The sequence below is a fragment of the Vombatus ursinus genome, unplaced genomic scaffold (assembly GCF_900497805.2).
Source record: "Vombatus ursinus unplaced genomic scaffold, bare-nosed wombat genome assembly UNPS02014841.1, whole genome shotgun sequence".
Classification (NCBI taxonomy): domain Eukaryota; kingdom Metazoa; phylum Chordata; class Mammalia; order Diprotodontia; family Vombatidae; genus Vombatus; species Vombatus ursinus.
Genome location: NW_020954619.1, coordinates 31,893,232 through 31,911,706, shown reverse-complemented (window position 1 = coordinate 31,911,706; position 18,475 = coordinate 31,893,232). Strand labels below are relative to the sequence as shown.

The following is an 18,475-nucleotide window of genomic DNA, read 5'->3' as shown; positions in this document are numbered from 1 at the left end:
TTGACCTTATCTTGGTATACAGTGTGAGATGTTGTTCTACATCTAGTTTCTGCTATACTATTTTCTAGTTTCCCAAGCAGTTTTTGTTAAGTAATGAGTTTTTCCGCCCAAAGCTTGGATCTTTTGGTTTATCATATATTAGATTATTACGGTCATTTACCATAATGTAATTTGTGCCTAATCTATTTCATTGATCCACCACTCTATTTCTTAGCCAATATCAGATTATTTTGATAATTACCACTTTATAATATAGTCTGAGGTCTGGTACAGCTAGACCATCTTCTTTTGCATTTTTTTCATTGATTCCCTTGATATCCCTGAACTTTTATTCTTCCAGATGAATTTTGTTATTATTTTTTTCTAGCTCTATAAAATAATTTTTGATAGTTTGGTATAGCACTGAATAAACAAATTAATTAATTAGTAGAATTGTCATTTTTATTATATTGGCTCAGTCTATTCATGAGCAGTGAATATTTTCCCAATTGTTTAGTTGTGACTTTATTTGTGTGAAAAGCATTTTATAGTTGTGTTCATATAGTTCCTGGCTTTGTGTTGGCGGACAGACTCCCAAGTATTTTATCTTGCCTACAGTTATTTTAAATTGAATGTCTCTATTTCTTGCTACTGGACTTTGTTGGTAATATATATAAATACTGATGCTTTATGTGGGTTTATTTTGAATCCTATGACTTTGCTACAGTTGTTAATTATTTCAACTAGTTTTTTAGTTGATTCTCTAGGATTATCTTAGTATATCATCACATCATTTGCAAAAAGTAATAGTTTTTTCTTCATTGCCTATTTAATTCCTTTAATTTCTTTTTTCTTCTCTTATTGCTATAACCAATATTTCTAGTACAATATTAAACAATAGAGGTGATAATGGGCATCCTTGTTTCACTCCTGATTGTATTGGGAAGACTTCTAGCTTATCTCCATTACAGATAATGCTTACTGATAATTTTAGATAAATGCTATTTATCTTTTTAAGGAAAACTCCATCTATTCCTATGTTCTCTAGTGTTTTTAAGAGAAAATGGGTTTTGTATTTTGTCAAAGGCTTTTTCTGCATCTCTTGAGATAATCATATGATTTCTGTTGGTTTTGTTATTGATATGGTCAATTATGCTGATTGTTTTCCTAATATTGAACCAGTCCTGTATTCCTGGCATGAATCCCACCCAGTCATAGTGTGTGATCCTTGTGTAATCTCTTCTCTAATACTTTATTTAAAATTTGTGCATCAATATTCACTAGAGAAATTCATCTATAACTCTATTTCTCTCTTTTGGCTCTTCCTGATTTGGGTATCAGCACCATATTTGTGTCATAAAAGGAATTTAGTAAGATTCCTTCACCTATTTTTCCAAAGAGTTTATATAGTATTGGGATTAATTGTTCTTTAAATGTTTGTAATAAATTCACTTGTGAATCCATCTGGTCCTGATAATTTTTTCATAGGAAGTTCATTGATGGCTTGTTCAATTTCTTTTTTTAAAAATGGGTTATTTAAGTATTTTATTTCTTCTGTTAATCTGGGTAATTTATATTTTTGTAGATATTCATTCATTTCATTTAGATTGTCAAATTTATTGGTATATAATTGTGCAGAATAGCTGCTAACAATTGTCTTAATTTTCTATTCATTGGTGATGAGTTCATCTCTTTCATTTTTGATGCTAGTAATTTAGTTTTCTTCATTCCTTTTTCAATAAAAATAACCAATGATTTATCTATTTTGTTGGTTTTTTCATAAAACCAGCTTCTTGTTTTATTTATTAGCTCAATGGTTTTCTTACTTTCAATTTTATAAATCTCTCCTTTGATTTTCAGGATTTCCAATTTCGTGTTTAATTGGGGATTTTTAATTTGTTCTTTTTCTAGTTTTGTTTATGCCCAATTCATTGATCTGCTTTTTCTTTATTTTAGCAATGTAAACAATTAGAGATATAAAATTTTCCCAAAGTACCTTTGACTATATCCCATAAATTTTGGTATGTTGTCTCATTCTTATCATTTTTTTTAGGCAATTGGGGTTAAATGACTTGCCCAGGGTCACACAGTTAGTAAGTGTCAAGTGTTTGGTCTGAGGAGAGATTTGAACCCAGGTCCTCCTGACTTCAGGGCCAGTACTCTATCCACTGTGCCACCTAGCTGCCCCAATTCTTATAATTTTCTTTAATGAAATTGTCTATCACTTCTATGATTTGTTCTTTGACCCACTTGTTTTTTAAGATTAGATTATTTAGTTTCCAATTAATACTTAATCTTTTTCATTGTCCATTATTGAATGTAATTTTTTATTGCATTGTGATCTGAAAAGCATGTAATTACTGTTTCTGCTTTTCTACATTTGTTTGTAAGGTTTTAATATCTTAATACATAGTCAATTGTTGTGTAGGTGCCATATACTGCTGAGAAAAAGGTATATTCCTTTCTATTCCTATTCAATTTTCTCCAGAGATCTATCATATCTAACTTTTCTAGAATTCTAGTCACCTCCTTCTTTCTTGTTTATTTTTTTTTGTTAAATTTATCTAGTTCTGAGAGGTGGAAGTTGAGATTCCCCACTAGTAGAGTTTTATTATCTATTTCCTCCTGTAACTCATTCAACTTCTTTGAAAATTTAGATGCCATACCATTTGGTACATATATGTTTAGTATCGATATGGTACCTTCCAATAACATATAGCTTCCTTCTTTGTCTTTTTTAATTAGATCTATTTTTGCTTTTGCTTTGTCTGAGATCATGATTGCTACCCCTGCTTACTTTGCTATAGCTGAATCATAAAGATTCTGATCCAGCCCCTTACCTTTACCCTGTGTGTATCACTCTGCTTCAAATGTGTTTCCTGTAAACAAATTCTGGTTTTTAATCCATTCTGCTATCCACTTCTGTTTTATGGGTGAGTTCATCCCATTCACATTTATAGTTAGAACTGTGTATTTCCATCCATGCAATTTTTCACTTGTTTTTCCCCCACAAGTTCCCTACTCACTACTGTTTTACTTCCAATCACTGTCTTCCCCTATATACTTTCCCTTTTATTAGTTCCCCCTCCCTCTTCTGTTATCCCTGTCCCTTTTTATTTCCTTATAGGGTAAGATAGATTTCTATATCCAACTGAGTTTATATGTTATTCCCTCTTTGAGCCAATTTTGATGAGAGCAAGTTTTAAGCTTTGCCTGCCACCCCTCCTCTATCTTCCCCTCCATTATAATAGTTCTTTAATGTTCTTTTATGTGTAATAATTTATCCCATTCAATCTCCCCCCCTCCTTTTTCCAGTGCAATTTTCTTTCTCACCCTTTTATTTATTCATTCATTCATTTATCTATCTATCTATTTATTTATTTATTGGGTATCATCCCATCAAAGTCACCTTATATCCACATCCATTGTTGCATATACTCCTTCCAATTGCTCTTATAGTATTGAAGCTAAGTGTTACAATAATCTTGCTATATCAAAATATGAACAGTTTATCATTACTGAACTCCTTACAGTTTCTCTTCTTTTTTTTTTACCTTTTTTATATTTCCCTTGAGTCTTCTATTTGGAGGTTAAATATTTTAAAATGTGGAATGCTTCATGAATTTGCATGCCATCCTTGTGTAGGGGCCAAGCTAACCTTCTCTGTGTCATTCCAGTTTTAGTATATGTACTTCTGACACAAGCACTCAGATTGATTTTAAGATGGTACTTTTAAGTTATGTTCCCCGGAACTTGTCTTGATTTGCACTCTCAGTTCTACTTTCAAACTCCTATTACACTTTATCCTTTTGTCTCCATTGCTCTGATTCTGCAACATGCCTGAGGCTGAGTTTACTGTAGAAACCATTGTGCAAATGCCAATATCAATAATCTTCCATCTGGCTTGTCATACTTCAGAATCTGAATTACTCCCCTTTTTTCCAATGTTCACTTTTCTATCCTATCTGCTTGTTACCAAATATGAGGAAATTTGAATCTCTAAGGATGGGTGTTGGAGCAAGGCATTAGTTTGGTTAATTAGCTTATACACACATAAAGACACTAAATATACTGTATATGATGTATGTTTAGTATAATTACTGTTATATGACATATATGTATATATACATACATACAGTCATAGATTAAGAGCTGGAAAACACCTTAGAGGTCATCTAATACAACCTCCACATTTTACAAGTGATAGAACTCAGGATACATCATTAGTAAATGTCAGAATTAGAATATGGATCCAGATCCTCTAATATCAGATCCAGTACTCTTTTTACTGCCTCTTGCCATTCACCCATTTGGATAATGAAAAAAAGAAATTATTAAGTACTTTCTATGCATCAAGAACCATGATATGAAATTTTTTTGGGGGGGGGTTACCATCATGTAACTCACCTTATTCTCTGTATTAAGTAATGGATCTTACTTATGAGATGGCTGTCTAGGGGGAGGTAGTTTGTCACTATCTGTGTTTATGGAACAAAATAAGTTTAACTCTGTAGATTTGTATACTAAAAAATTATAAGCACATATCCATTCTCCTCTCATGACTGACTGTTGTGGCAAAAATAATTGTCAGAAATAGAGTAACTTGTGGATTAAATAAATAATAAAAAACTTTAATCTTTGTTAAAAATAGTCCAAAATTATTCTCTAGTCTCATCCTCACTAAGTAGGATTATTGAACCATTGAATTGAAGGTTCAGAGAGAGGGGGGAGGGACTTAGGCATAATTTAATCTAAATGCCTTCATTTTATAGATGAGCCAGAACTTTGCTAAAGATTCTACAGGTAGGAAGTGAGAAAATAGGAACTCAGAGCCAAGTACTCTGACTCTAGAACCAATGTTTATTCTATTACACTGTTCAGTTGTTGACCTTGTTCAATTGTTGACCAGAGAAATGAATATGAAGTGAATCACTTCATTCTGGAATGTGTAATGTTTACTTAGTCATAGGGTTGGGAATTTATGGTGGGTTCTATAGAATCCTTGATTGAGGGTTATCTAGTCTCTTCCTAAACATGTCCACTACTCAGGATTCTGTGCCTTCTTGAGGCAGCCCAGTTTAATGTTAACTCTTTATTATTAAGATCATGACTTTCAACTAAAGCCAGGTAGGTTGCACAAGGAATAGAATTCTTCACTTGGCCTCAGGAAGACCCGAGTTCAAATATGACATCAGACACTTAGTAGCTGTATGATCCTAGGCAAGTCACTTACCCTCCACCTGCTTCAGTTTCCTCATATATAAAGTAGATTTAATAATAGTGTCTACTTTTTAGATTGTTATAAGGATATTTGTAAAGGGCTTCACAAACCTTAAAAGGCTATATAAATCCTAGTTAACAACAATAACAATAATAAATAGTTCTAATGTAACGCTACAATCTGTCGCCTTATAACTTCTATCCATTCATTTTAGATCTTTCTTTTTGAACAATATGGAATAATTGCTTTTTCCATGTGACAGAAATACAAATATTTTGAGGACAGCTAGCATGACCCTTCTAATTTTTTTCTTTTCCAGGCTAAACACTTCCCTTTCTTCAATTGCTCTTCATTTGAAGTTTTCTAGCTTTTTCCTCTGTTCTGGTTCTCTTTCTCTAGATTTGCTCATCTACTCTTATGTGCTTCTTAATGGTTTTGGAATAAGTCATATAATCAGGCTGGCTGGATCTAGTACACATTTATGCAATATATTCTTCAACTGGGCTCTCGCTGAAACAAGACAATCCTTTTTACTATTCCCTAATTGACTGTTGCACTCCCTACAACAACTATTTTATACTTTTTCTTCTTTTCTCATCTTGTTCAGCACCCATCCCCCATCCTCTCAATAGAGCAGTCCCACTTATGCTTTTCTTAGAAAAAATAGAAATAACTAAAGAGCTTCCTTTTCTCTCCTTTACACATTTTATAGGCCTCTGACATCTTCCCTCATATCATCCTTTGCTTTAGTCACTGATGAAGAAGTGGCATTTCTTCTTAACAAGGCCACCCCATCTACTTGATCTAGCCCACCCATCTTCTCCAGTAGCTTGTTTCCACAGTTATCCATCACTTATTCCACTTTCTCATCTTCAGTATCACCCTGTTAGAATGCCCTGGCTTTACCTGACCCTATTATTCCCTTAAACTACTGTTTATATGTACATATACACCCCTATCTGTGTGTGTGTCTATATCTATATGTATCTGTATACATAGATATATCTCCTTTTCACTATCAAATTCTTCCAGCAACTGTCTATACTTGTTGTCTCCACTTCCTTCACTTTTACTCATCTCACAATCTGGCTGCAGTTTATTACTCTTCTGTATGCATTCTTCTTCATTTCAGCCAAACTAACTCTTATATGACATTCCATCTCTTGTCTCTATTCTTTACATAGTCTGTCCTCCATGCCCAAAGTACATGTCCATCTCATCTCTACTTCTTAGTATCTAAAAAAGGAAATAGCATTACTTTGGAATGATCAGTTTTTAAGGAACCCCTGCTGGAAATAAACAAATATTTGTTCATTTTGAGTGGATCCTAATAGAAAGCCATCCTACTGAGCCTGACTCTGGGATAGGAGAGGCAGTATATTATAGTGGATTGAATGCTGAATTTGGAGTCAGGCAGACCTGGTTTTGAATCCTGCCTCACACATGTACTAGTTGTGTGACCCTCTGCAAGTCATTTACCCTCTGTTGAGGTTTCTGTTTCTTCTTCTGTAAAATGGAAGTATTGGAGTCAGTGACTCTTAAGGTCTGTCAAAACTTGACATGAAGTGCTGGTCCCATGAATTACTCAGGTCCAGTCAGGAGTGATGCACAATGCATGATGTTTATTGTAAAAACAGGTGTAAATGCCTAGGGGCAAGGATGGTGTTGGGCAAGACTAATGGGAGCAGTTTTTCAAGAATTGTTCATGCTTACGGGGGTGCAGGATCACCCCATTAAGATTACTGGATCATTACTCCTTTTGGGCAGAATCAGATGGGCTCACCCATCTTTCCAGTGAGTCAGCATTGGTGAATAACGTGGCTGGTCTGCTCTGGCTAAGGCTGGCTGACCAGTGGACAAAACCATGTTTTTAATGCAATTTTTAAAGAAAGGGGTTGGAGCTTTATCAGAGGTACACACACAGTATGAGCTCAGTCAGTGCCTTGGGGCCTCTTAAGCTTATCTATATGAAACATGCATAGAGGATATAACCAATGAGGGTAACTATGACTATGTTAACTTGTGTGTTTCTTTTTTAAATTTTAAAAAGGAGTTATTTTGCTAAGTGAGGGAGAGGGCACATGCCTTGCAGTTACATTCACACCTAATGTGGGGGATTTAGGAGTTTCATTAAGTTATGGAAACTGATAATAGGGCAACATCCTCTGCTGTGCCCATTTCTCTGCTCTCCATTTCCATAGTCCAGGCTTTATGATTGTTAACTTCTTTGGTGTGCATGGGGAGTCATAAATTCCACAGGTCCCTTCCAACTATCCAATTCTATCATCTTATTATCACAAGGACAAATTCCTTTAATTCCCTGGGATGTAAAGGTAGGGATTAGAGTTTTGAATTTATTCACAATGTCTAGGTGCTTTCTTGTTATTCTCATATTTTTGGGGGGGGGGGCTACACTTTTTTCCTATACTGTTTTTTCTAACCTTTCCAATTCAAAGATCATTGTCCTTGCTAGATTAGGTGGAAACAAAATAGAAGTCAAATTGTTCTGTCTCATCTCTGTCAAATGTTCCTCTGCCATTCGATTATTTTTTTACAGCTTCATTTTTGGCATTACTTCTTTCTCTCCTCCTAGCTAAAGAAGTCAATGAATACTGGATTTAGGAGCTGGATCAGTAAATAAATTTGATCTTTGTGTCTGAGAGCTTTACTAGACAAGAGAACCATGTTAATGCAACTGAAGATAGTAGAAATTGTGCATATTGTTTTGGTAGCATTATTTTGCCCTCTAATAATTTAGTTCTATAATTTTCTCTTTGAATGGAGGTTACATTCAAGGATGTCCTGTCAATTACTTGAATTGATTTTAAGATTCCATTGTTCCTGACGCTTGTAGCTAATGTAATAAAATATTTAAACTCAAAGTGAGTGACTTAGTTATTCTCAGCAATACAATGATCTAAGACAATTCCAAAAGACTGAAGGTGAAAAATGCTATTCTCATCCAGAGAAAGAACTGGTATAGTCTGATTGCAGATTGAACCATATTAAAAAAAATTGTTTTTCTTGTTTTTTTTTAATTGAGGAGGGGAGTCTGTGTTTTCCTTCACAACATGGCTAATATGGAAATATGTTTTGCATTACATACATGTATAGCCTATATCAAATTCCTTACCTTTGCAATGAGGGGGTGGAGGGAGGCAGGGAGAAAGGTAATTTGGAAATCAAAATTTAAAAAAATAATGTCAAATTTTTTTCATGTAATTGGAAAAAAATTAAATATATAAAAAAGAGAAATTTGGTAGAAATAAATGTAAAATCTCATGCTTGAATTTAACTTCGCAGGTACATGATGGGAAAACAGTTCATTAGGAAAAGACCTGGGGGTTTTAGTGTACTGCAAGCTTAGTGACAGCCTGCTATGTGAAAGCCAGAAAGGCCAAGGCAAACTTCAAAGGCATTGAGAGGCACAGTGTTAGGAACAGGGGAGGTGCTGGCCTTACTATACTCTAACTAAAACACATGTGAAGTATTGTGTCCCCAATATCTCTGGCCAGAATGGAGAAGAGTCATAAGAACTTAGTGGATGAGAATCAGTTAAAGGAAGAAAATAATATCAGAGAATAAAATTTTGGTCTTCAAATATGTGAAAGGTTAATATATAAATCAGGGATTACACTTGTTCCGTTTGACATCCTCTGGGGATTAAATAAGTATAAATCAAAGCAACCACCAGAGGATGCTGCTGCCCAGTTGAATGATCCTGTTCAGCCTTAGGAACTGAGTGCTGCTTGATCAATGCTTACTCTAGTAGTTATGCTCTCTACTCCATATCAGAAAATACGTAGGGGAAATGTCAAGCTAGGTAGTTCTGTTTCCTCGTTATTTTCCTACGTAGGGGATAGTTCTCAACTTATGCATTAATCTAAGGCTGTGGTCTGAGTGGGTTTATCCAATCAGTCCTTGACGCAGCCCCAACCCCCTAGAAGAATTGCCTTCCTCCCCTTTGTGTTGCATTTCCATTCAATCATACTAGCATCACTAAATGGGGTCAATCAGATGTTCAACATTTTACTATATATAGTTCTTTACTTATATAAATATAAATAGAAGGAATACAATCTAACAATTGTAACTAGCACTTACATAGCAATTTTAGGGCAGCTAGATGATACAGTGGAAAGAGTACTAGGCATGAGGGCAGGAAGACTCATCTTCCTCAGTTCAAATCCAGCCTCAAACACATATTAGCTTTTAGAGACCTTGGGCAAGTCTCTTAACCATGTTTGTGTCCTTTGTAAAATGAGCTGAAGAAGGGAATGGCAAACAACTCCTAGATCTTTGCCAAGAAAACCACGTATTGGGTGACAAAGAGTTGGACACAACTGAAATAACAGAACAAAAACAACAAATGCATTTTATAGTTTTTGATGTTGCTTAAAAAAGAAGGGGTCAAGAAAGCATCAATCCCAATATGACTACTTTCCCATCTCCAGAAACTCTTTCTAAGAATAATTTCCATACGAAGGAAGGTCGTCCTTGACAAACATATGAGAAGAGTATTGTCAGGCTTTAGCAAATAATATTCTTCTATAGCAGATCAGATTTTCAAAGTAACACAATTTGACTGAAAGACATGAAGAATACAAGACCTCACCATATTTATTTCTCTTGACTATACAAAAGCATTTGATTCAAAAGACTTCAAAGTGTTTTACAGATATTATCTCATTTTATCCTCACAGAAACCCTGACATGTAGCTGTTCCTAGCATCTTCATTTTAAAGATGAGAAAACTGAGATAGACTGAGTGACTTTTCCCAGTCTCACAACTATTAAATGTCAGGGGCTGGATTCCAATTCAAGTCTTCCTGACTCCAAGTCCAGTACTCTATCCACTATGCCACTTAATATCAAATCTCTTAAAACAACTACTTATGCTTATTTTGTGTGTCTCTTTTACCCTTCATGTGATCCACAAGTTTTATTCTTTGGAAACTGTAATGTCCTATGACTTATACCATATGGCACTACTGGTACAACAAGGATTTTTTTTAAATGGGATTTTGTTTCAAGGAGGTATTTACGGTCTTTAAATTATTGTGTAATTTCCTAAAAGCAATCTAACTTTATCATTATGTTGAATTCTGGGCCTGGCTGATATTCACATCGTCTTTTAAAGGCTCTGAAGGACCAGAAGGCCATAGCTTTTCAGCCATTTGTTTTGTTCTCTGTATATAGTAAAAGTGAAGTCTTTTGAATCAAATGCTTTTGTATAGTCAAGAGAAATAAATATGGTGAGGTCTTGTATTCTTCATGTCTTTCAGTCAAATTGTGTTACTTTGAAAATCTGATCTGCTATAGAAGAATATTATTTGCTAAAGCCTGACAATACTCTTCTCATATGTTTGTCAAGGACGACCTTCCTTCGTATGGAAATTATTCTTAGAAAGATTTTCTGGAGATGGGAAAGTAGTCATATTGGGATTGATGCTGTCTTGACCCTTTCTTTTTTTAAGCAACATCAAAGTCTATGTTTTTTGTCCCGTGTGTTTCCTATCTTCCCTGCCTTCTGTCATTTTGAGATTAAGTCCCTGGATGCCCCCTGAATTTTGTCATTTGCCCCGTGTGTACTTGGTCTAGCTAGTTGCCCTTCCTGTCTTTATTTTCTTCAGTGCCATTTCTACTTCATTATGCAGCCCTCTGGGGACTAAGGTGTTAGATTCTAAATGTCGTAATTTCCATTGTCTGATAGAGAAAAGGATTATTATACAATATTCTTTTCTATCTTTTGCTGTTTATTATCCCCCTAGTTTTATTCCTATATTTTCTCTGAATTACCTGGATTAGCCAGTTCCCTTCCCTCACCTTAGTTTGGACTTCTTTTCTCCCTTACTGCTTCTCTGCTTTTAGTAAGTTTTATAATGCACACACAGATGTATGCACATATGTATTATTTATATATGTATTATTTGTCTGTTATATATCTATGTGTGTGTATATATATGTAACACATATGGCAATAAATTTAAGTATTATCTTATTGAGCCCACTTCTAGGCTATTTAGCATTTACATTGGATAATTTACTTATATCTCTTAAACTTCCTTAAGTAATAGTAATAATCTTGATTTCTATTCTTTTACTCATTCTTAAATAGTGTTAAATAGTTCAGTTTGTATTTGCCTTAACTGTATGCTATATCCTTACTTTTAGTCATTCTAATAACTTGTTATTGATTTGATTTTAATTGTTTCTCTTAGGAGGCAAGAATCCAATTGTACAAAAATGTCTAATTTGTATATTGTTCCCTTGTTAGTAATTAATCACTTCTTGTTAAAATATAATCAATTTCTTTTTTGTGTGCTCATCATATCAAACACTTTTTGACTTGAATTTTGAAGGATGTATTCATGATATGCATATGTGAAGCTCCCATGTGGTCTACAATGCCTTGACTTCTCATTTCTTTTTACTGAACCACATTTTCAGAGATGTTTGTAGGCTTCTTCCTTGTGCCCACCTAGTACTAAAGTATATGTTGATTTAGTGTGAGAAGTCATACTGAGTTCTTCATGGAATTTCTCTACTTCTTCATACTCTGCCACAAATGTTAATAATAGCATGTTAAATATCTTCATTTTGATCTTTTAACATATGCTTATTATAAACTATAATTCAAGATGACCAAATATTCCATCAAATAATGTTTCTTGTTTCCTCTGGACACTTGATTAAACCAACTGTACTGACTATTTATGTTTCCAAGGAGAACCTGTGAACCATCCTTTGAATTCAGTACAGCCTCCTTTTTCTGATTTTATTTATAACAAAAATATCAGGATTAATATGATCCAATTCATCGAAGGTAATAGGTTCAGTGGTTGATCATTGAATTAGGATATCACAATTACAGCACCAGTAGCTAAGTTAATATTTATAGACAGCCTAAAACTATGTTCCTTAGCAACCTCATCTTCCTTTTTTAACACTTTGTCACTGCCCCTGCAGAAATGGGCTACACAGTATTGAAGGCCATTTTCCATATACATTTTTTCCTATGGGTGGCCAGTTCCTGACACAAACTGGCTCTGTGACCCTGGTCAAGTCACTTAATTTCTTAGTGCTCTAGTCAACTCTTTAATGTTTTATAATTTGGAAAGAAGGTGCCAAAATAAATTGGTGGCCTAACTTTCACCACTGGGGAGTTCTTTATAACAATGAAATCCTAGTCCCAGTCCCAGTCTCTGCTATCATGGGTTGTCATGGCAAAAGAATTAATCAAATGGCTAGCTTATTGATCATTGACTTTTCCATGCTTAGCCAGGCTAGTTTTCAGAAAGGTCCTGTCAACACTCCATACTTTAAGAGCTTCTTCATGAGCAAGCCTTTAAGTACTTGGCTTTGAGTCATCTCTATGATATTACGAACCATCTTGAAATGGTAGATACTTATGATGAATATCGAATTAAATTAATCAAATATCTGCTTTGCTAAGTGCAAAGATAAAAGTGCAAAGATAAAAATAAAACATTCCCTGTCCCCAAGAAAGCTGTAGTCTACTGAATGAATGTAATTGATGTGTTTGGTTTAAGGGGGAAAAAAACCTCAACTTCTTAACTATTTAGAACTATCCAGATGTTGAATGTGCTGCCTTAGGAAGCAATTGATTTCCTTTCACTATCATCATGAGACTCAGTGTGGTGCCATGGAAAAAGTGCTGGATTTGTAGTCAGTGGACCTGGATTTCAATCTTAAATCTGCCATTTGCTAGCTGTGAGACTTTGGGCAAGTCATTTAACCTCTCAAGTCTGAAATTTCCAGATGGCAAAATTGAAGCCCAATCTACTTTGCAGAGTTAAAGAGAAACTATAAAGAGTCATGTAAACATGAGTCATAATCACAATCATCACTTTATTTTTGGTTATTGTGGGACAAAAAGGAAATTTGCACTCAAACATTAAGGTTATGCCAAAGAATGTGGCATAGAATGTGCCCCTGACTTTGGAGGCTCTTCCAAATGGATTTGAAAAATGTTTTGAATAATAGCAGTAACATTCAAATAAGTCCCTTAAGGAGGACTTGTTCGAAAGGAACAATTTTCATTTGGATTCATAAGTTCTAATATGTTTTTATTAAAAGTCAGTTTCGTTGCCTGATACTTATTAGACACACTAGTGCTTGAGAAAGGGAATAAACTTTTCACTGGCATGGTTTAAAGAGGGAAAAATCTGAGAAGGTTTTGTCATTTGTAAAAAGTTGATGCTATAATATAGAAAAAATGTTAAATGAAAAAATCACACGATTCAAGAGGTAAAATTCAGTTTGGAGGTCATCTAGTCTGACTACTTCATCCTACAAATGAAGGAAATGAAATTTTTGGCTTGCTTGAAGTCATTTGACTAATGAAAGGGACTACATTGCCTGTCTCCTAGGCCCCCAATCATAGTGCAAAAACATGAGGCCTGCTTTTGGTACAGTTTTTAGTAGTTATAGTTTTCCTTAACATTTGCATTCTCTAGTTGGAGTGATTTTTTTTGAAGGGAGGGGTAAAAGAGATACAGATTACATCATTATTCAGAGAATACAAAAATATTTTGACATGCTTTTTTCTGTTTCATGAGATTGTTTGGCGAATAGTAACAGTGAAACCAATGAATGATGATGATGATTTTTTTAAATCTTAAATTGAATTGACTTAATTACTCTGAACTCATTTCACTTGTGGCCATATTTAGCCAAGGCAAGTAGAATTTAATGAATGTGTTAAGAACTTTAAAAACTTATTTTTTTCCCTTTCTATCAAGTGTGCATGTAACATGTTGATTTGAACCCTTGTTGGATACTTTTATGGAATTGGACAAGAGTGAATTTATAACATTTTAGAAAATACTGTTTTTGGACTCAAGCCTAGATTTGAAGTTGAGTAAGGTATTGATGTGACCTTGCGTTCTTGAAAACTATGCTAGTGGAATATCAGTTCTGATAGGCCCTTTGAAGCTGTAACAGCTTCAAAAACAGACCTAATTATGAACACTCTGTTGTCTGAGGATTAGCCAAACTAAGTTTAGAGAGGTTCATCACCAGTTGGACAGCAATGTAATGAATTTTTGGTTACAGCAAGTCTTGAAGATCATCTGCTAAATAATAAAGGGATTGCTATCTGCAATGGTGGAGAGAATCCTCAGAATGATGAAATTATGGATCCTTGAAGTATTCAAGAAGTTAAAACAACATAGATGATTTAGATGGATTTATAATGGGAATTTCAGTGAGCCTAACACATTTTAAAAAGCATAATTTTATAATTTCGCCGTTAGGAAGAAAATGAATCAAAATCTCAAGAATTAAGTTATTGGTTGCCCCATGTGCACACAATATATAAAGACTAAAAAAGACATAAAAACTAAGAAGGAGACAAAGACTACTTTGAAAAAAAGAATTCAAAAAGTACTAGAACCAGCATTCTCCTAATTGCCCAAACTAAAGTCTTTTTCTCAGTCCTTACTCTCCTTTATTTTCTCTGAAGCATGACATGGGAATGGGGTGGGGGGAGGGTAATAAATATTTATTAAGTGCCTACTATGTGCCAGGCACTGTGCTAAAAAATTTACAAATATTATCTTATTTGATTGTGACTAATGATACGGTTAATCCCTCCTTCCTTACTGATCTCTTGCCCTGTTGCTTCTGAAATCTTCCACTTCACTTCCTTGTCCTCCATCTCATCTGCTAGCTCCTTTGTCCCTTAACTATGAGTATCTCCTCTATTTGTTTAATAATTAGGCTCATCTCTCTTTTTCCAGTGAACTAAGCTGTGCTTATAGCTTCGATTATCATATTTGTGTAGATTTCTACTAAATCTCTGTATCTATCTCCATTTGAGACCACCGTAGTGGAAATTTTAAGTTAAATTTTATTTTTAATTCCAGATTCTCTTTCTCTTGACCACCTTTATCCACTCATTGAGAAGAAATATAAAACCATTACAGATATGAAGTCACGCAACACAATTTTCTGCATTAGCTATGTTATGAAAATAAAAAGAAAGAAAAAAAACATATGCTTCAGTCTACACTCTGAGACCATCAGTTCTCTGGACCTGGATAGTATTTTTCATTATGAGTCCCTTGGAATCGTGGTGGATCATTGTGTTGATCACAGTTACTAAGTCACAGCTGATTATTTTTACAATATTGTTGTTATTGTGTAAATTGTTCTTCTAATTATACTTACTTCACTTCATATCAGTTTATATAAATCTTTTCAGGTCTTTCCCTTCATCATTTCTTACAATGCATACTATCCCATCACATCCATGTAATCTAACTTGTTCAGCCATTCCCCAATTGATGGACATCCCCTCAGTTTCCAAGTCTTTGCTATCACAAAAAGAGCTGCTATAAATATTTTTATGTATAGGGTATTTTTCCTTTTCATTTGATCTCTTTTGGGTATGGACCTAGTAGCAGTATTGCTAAGTCAAAGTTTACTAGCCTTTTTGGCATAGTTCCAAATTGCTTTCTGGAATGGTTGGATTAGTTCATAGGGCTACCAACAGTGCATTAGTACACCTATTTTCCCACATCCCCTCCAGCACTGGCATTTTACTTTTCTGTCATCTTAGCCAATCTGATGAATGTGAAATGGTACTTCAGATTGCTTTTAATCTGCATTTCTCTAAATACTAGTGATTTTGTGAATTTTTCCATATTACTATTGGTAGCTTTGATTTCTTCCTCAAAACTGCCTGTTCATATTCTTTGACCATTTTTCAGTTGGGGTTATGTCTCTTATTCTTATAAAATTAGCCCAATTTTCTATATATTTGAAAATCGAGACCTTTATCAGATAAACTTGCTGTAAATATTTTCCCAGTTTCCCAATATTCTTCTAATTTTAGCCTTATTGGTTTTGTTTATACAAAATCTTTTCAAATTTATATGATCATAATTATACATTTTACTTCCTGTAAACCTCTCTTTCTTGTTTGTCAAGAACTCTTCCACTCTCCATAGATCTGACAGATAATTTCTTCCGTTCCACTAATTAGCTTATATCACCCTTTATGTCTAAATCATGTATTCTTTTTGACATTATCTTGGTATATGGTGTGAAATGTTGACTTATGTTAAGTTTCTGCCTTTCCAGTTTTTGCAGTAGTTTTTGTCAGATAATGAGTTCTTGTCCAAAAATATTGGATCTTTGCATTTATCAAACACTAGGTTACTGTGCTCATTTGCTTTTGTATATTTTGTACATAATCTGTTCCATTGATCAACCTCTTTTGTACAGTACAAAACTGTTTTGTTGATTATAGATTTAAACTACAGGCTCCCTTCCTTTCCATTTTTTTTCTTTTTTTAATTGATTCCCTTGATAGTGTTGATCTTTTGTTCCTATAGGTGCATTTTCTTATTATTTTTCCTAGTTCTATGAAGTAGTTCCTTAGTAGTTTGATTGGTATAGTACTAAATAAGGAAATTAATTCAAGTAATATTGTCATTTTTGCTATATTGGCTCTGTCTGCCTATGAGCAATTATTATTTCTCCAATTATTTAGAGCTATCTTTATTTGTGTAAAGAGTGTTTTGTAATTGTGTTTACATAGTTCTTTTCTGTATCTTGGCAGGTAGATGCACAAGTATTTAATATTGTCTGTAGAAACCACTTTTTAAGGCAGAGTCCCTTATTTTCCATACCAGGTTAAATCTCTGGGAAAGGGAAACCACCCCTACCTATACAGCACCTGCAGTACTTGTTTTATTCCTTTCTGATTTTCCATCTAAATCATTGGGGCTTTGTTATTCTTTCAACCTGTGACCTCCAATTCTTTCAATTCTTTCCTAGGCCATCATCTCTGCATTAGTTGCATTTTCTTCCTTTCCCCATCTTGATCCTTTGGTGAACCAGTTCAACTATAATATTCTCTAGAGTCTCCTGCTCTTTTATTGTATCGCTAATCTTCTCCTGCCGTCTCAATCGTGGCCCACTCCATTATCTTCTGCCTTTGCTCCTATGCATGTGCCATGCAACAAAGGTGGAGAAAAATCATGAAACCATGCTGACTGGATCCACTGTAAATTTATGTTACATAACCTAAACCAGGGTCCTCACTCTGGTAAGGCAATCCACTTAACATCTCCCTAATTAACTTACTATCTCATTTATCAGTATAACTTTTCCACACCTTTAACACCTTTAAATAGTTCAGCTGGGATTCTGTCACCTCCAATAGGCTTATTGTTACCAATGCTTCCTATCTATTTATGCAACCCTAAGTATCTCGCCAAGCTTTCAGCATCTCCAACTACCTATTAGATATAAAGTTATTATTTAATAGTGATACATATAAAGTACTTCTTTTATGTTAAAAATAAATTTTATAAAGCACTGGGGAAGAGATGATACAACTAAGATGTTCATATAAAAAAATAGGAATTTTAATGTACTGAAAACTCCTCTTGTTGGCATTTAAAGCTTTTTACAACTTCGTCCTTTCCCACCTCTCCAGTCATCTTACACTTTACTCTGTTTTGGCACTCTAAGAACCAGAGTACCTACAGGTCATTTCCTGCCTCTGTGCTTTTCATTGGCTGTCCCCCATGCTTCCAATGCTCTCTCTGTATGCATGTATGTATATATACACATGTATGCTTATACATATATACAAGCATGTATATACACACCAGGAGAGAAAATAAAAGTAACAAGGTTTATACCACACATACACACACATGTATATGTAGAAGAAATAAAATTTGAGAGGGAAGCATGATAATTACTTTTAAATGATTTATAAAAATTGCAAAATTATTATTATAAATTTATAATGTAATTGAATTATAATTAAAATTACAATAAAATAATTTATATATTTTAAATACAATATGAAAGGGGAATGAGATTTACTTATGTGGTTAGAGAGGGTGGAAAATATAAGGAAAGGGATTTGGCTCAGGGTAAGAATTTCCTAATCATTCAAACTATCTGAAAATGAAATTAGTTATTGTATGAGTTAATAAAAACTATAACATTTTAGGTATTTAAGCAGGATCAGGTTGATGAACTTGAGGATGTTACAGAGATAGTCCAAGAAAGAGTTAGGGAGTTGGACTAAATGACCAAATGATAATCAATCCCTACAGTTCTATAATTCCAGTATTTACACAAATATAACAAAATGCCTTGTGAGTTTGGTTTGGTGTCCAGGACTGGATTGTATGATTCTAGAAAGCAGGGATTGTATTTTTATCTATCTATCTATCTATCTATCTATCTATCTATCTATCTATCTATCTATCTATCTATCTATCT

General features: G+C 34.2%; 1 non-coding gene across 1 annotated transcript; it reads right to left on the bottom strand.

Moving 5' to 3' along the window:
• Positions 1–3,579: 3,579 nt before the first annotated feature.
• On the bottom strand, positions 3,580–3,686 carry LOC114026758. The gene has a single exon (XR_003567166.1). It is a non-coding gene; the product is annotated as a U6 spliceosomal RNA (small nuclear RNA).
• Between the last annotated feature and the right edge of the window lie 14,789 nt (positions 3,687–18,475).